The sequence below is a fragment of the Schistocerca piceifrons genome, unplaced genomic scaffold, assembly GCF_021461385.2.
Source record: "Schistocerca piceifrons isolate TAMUIC-IGC-003096 unplaced genomic scaffold, iqSchPice1.1 HiC_scaffold_943, whole genome shotgun sequence".
Lineage (NCBI taxonomy): Eukaryota > Metazoa > Arthropoda > Insecta > Orthoptera > Acrididae > Schistocerca > Schistocerca piceifrons.
The window spans coordinates 2025001-2027500 of record NW_025729216.1 but is presented as its reverse complement, the minus strand read 5'-3'; the positions used below and the strand labels follow the sequence as shown (position 1 = coordinate 2027500).

At 57.0% G+C, this 2500-nt stretch overlaps 1 non-coding gene across 1 annotated transcript in view; it reads left to right on the top strand.

Moving 5' to 3' along the window:
- The first annotated feature begins 2302 nt into the window (after nt 1–2302).
- The window catches only part of LOC124772976, a 1909-nt gene continuing 1711 nt past the window's right edge, over nt 2303–2500 (top strand). Inside the window, exon 1 of the ribosomal RNA XR_007014426.1 lies at nt 2303–2500. This exon is cut by the window's right edge and continues 1711 nt beyond it. This is a non-coding gene — a ribosomal RNA (small subunit ribosomal RNA).

The window sequence follows — 2500 nt, the reverse complement described above, 5'->3', positions numbered from 1 at the left end:
GTTGTGCCTTAACCTAACCCATGTTGTGCCTTAACCTAACCCATGTTGTGCCTTAACCTAACCCATGTTGTGCCTTAACCTAACCCATGTTGTGCCTTAACCTAACCCATGTTGTGCCTTAACCTAACCCATGTTGTGCCTTAACCTAACCCATGTTGTGCCTTAACCTAACCCATGTTGTGCCTTAACCTAACCCATGTTGTGCCTTAACCTAACCCATGTTGTGCCTTAACCTAACCCATGTTGTGCCTTAACCTAACCCATGTTGTGCCTTAACCGAACCCATGTTGTACCTTAACCTAACCCATGTTGTACCTTAACCTAACCCATGTTGTACCTTAACCTAACCCATGTTGTCCCCTAACCTAACCCATGTTGTCCCCTAACCTAACCCATGTTGTCCCCTAACCTAACCCATGTTGTCCCCTAACCTAACCCATGTTGTCCCCTAACCTAACCCATGTTGTCCCCTAACGTAACCCACGTTGTCGCCTAAACCTGCTCTGTAATTGTTATACGACTCGTTCAATTAGTGTAGTGTTGCCCACCCGCAACCCTCGCAATATAGTTCGCTACTCGCACTGCCCGCTCCCCTGTGTATCGCTTCATGTTAAACACCTTGCAAGTCTTGCTGACTTTCCACATGCTCCTGCTGTACACTGTAATGTGGATGGCAGCAGGACGTACATGCCGCCCCCCCCCCACCCCTCCCCACGTCCCCACGTCCACACCTTGCCCCCTGCCTTCGCAAGCTGGTTGGTGACAAGTTTGCATGTTCAATGCCCTTCGCATGCGACGTACGCAGGCTACGTTGTGGTGCGGCCTGTGTCAACTGTCCGCTGATGTCGTACGCGTGAACCACAATCTGTACTGCACATTCGTCCTTATGTACTGAATGATACATCGTGGCACATGTGTGACCGTACAACGACTGCGCCCAAAAACGGCGGACCATACAGTGCAAATATTGTGCACGCAGCTACGTGTCGTCTCCCTATGAGAGCTGGATTGCAGTGTGGTACGCCATAGAGACGTGTGGGAGGAACGGACGCCGTGGATGGCGATCAGCATGAGCTGTCTGTTGATGTATTCGGACCTAGTCGTCTCTCCTCAAACACCGTGATAGCATGGTGCACCGCGTTCCATATCTGCGACATGCTACAGAGGCCGGTTGACAGTCGTTCGAGCAATGGACATCGCATACGTACGGGGGCCACCTTCCACGTATTGTCTAGGCGTGCACATTTTGTTGCGTGTATGTGGGCAGACGTAGTGTGGCGTGACACCTGACACAGGCATGCAATAATCGTTGAAGTTGCTAATGGCGATGGACGCCTGCGTTTTCTGGTGAAGTTACGCAAATGAAGAAATGGTAACCCGTTGTGGTGCGGTTGTTCTCGCTAGGGGTGAATCGGTGATGGCGACGATAGGTTGAGGTACTAACCGGTTGTTCCAGCGATACCCACCATGCCGATGAAACTGAACGGCATCTGGGTGTGAAGCGATACGCGGCGGTGGCTGGGTGGGACCGTCCCCGGCCGGTGAGGGGGCGCCTCCCGGCGTGCTGGCCGCGCGGTGCGTGGGCGCACGCGCTACAGCCGGCTGGTGGGGGCGGCCAGTGGCAGGCGCGCCGGCCGACGGACGCGGCAGGCGTCGCAGCTGCGCGCCGGCGCACCCTGCGCGCGGCGCCGTGCGGCCAAAGTAGGTCCTCGCGGGCCCGGTGCGAAGCGCGGTGGACATCTTCAGTGTGCTGGTCCGATTGAGGACTGTGTGCGTTGAGGATGCGCCGCCGCCCGGCGCTCGGCGCCGCGACGCCGTCTGCTGCTCGGTCGCCCCAGCGGTTCTCGCTGGTGGTTTGTATCGCAGCTGTGCGGATGTGTTGGCGCGTGCGCTGTGCTGGGAGAGTTCGCTTCGGCACCCAAGTGGGGCTTTTGTCCTTCTGTGGCGCTGGCGTTGGAGCTGCCGGTCACCGTAGGTGGCGCGTGTTGTCTCCCGCCGGCAATGCCACGACAGCACGCTCCCGGGCCTCTGTCGGCAGCGGCAAGCTCAGTTGGGAGCACGGGTGGTCGCACCGAAAGCGTCTACTCGCCTAACTCCGGGCGATTGCGCCTCTCTCGAACCCGGCCAAGTACTTGGGACGGCGCTGCGCGCCGCCGGGACCTGAGAGGGTTTCGAGGTGTATTGTGCAGGGGAGCTCAGCCTCCTCCTGTTTGCAGAATGATTGAGCGGACGCTTGCGTGTTCGCGCGGGCCCCCGGGACACACTCCCGGGCGGCCGGCTGCTCAGCTCTAGTTGACGCAGCTCCCTGGTTGATCCTGCCAGTAGTCATATGCTTGTCTCAAAGATTAAGCCATGCATGTCTCAGTACAAGCCGCATTAAGGTGAAACCGCGAATGGCTCATTAAATCAGTTATGGTTCCTTAGATCGTACCCACGTTACTTGGATAACTGTGGTAATTCTAGAGCTAATACATGCAAACAGAGTCCCGACCAGAGATGG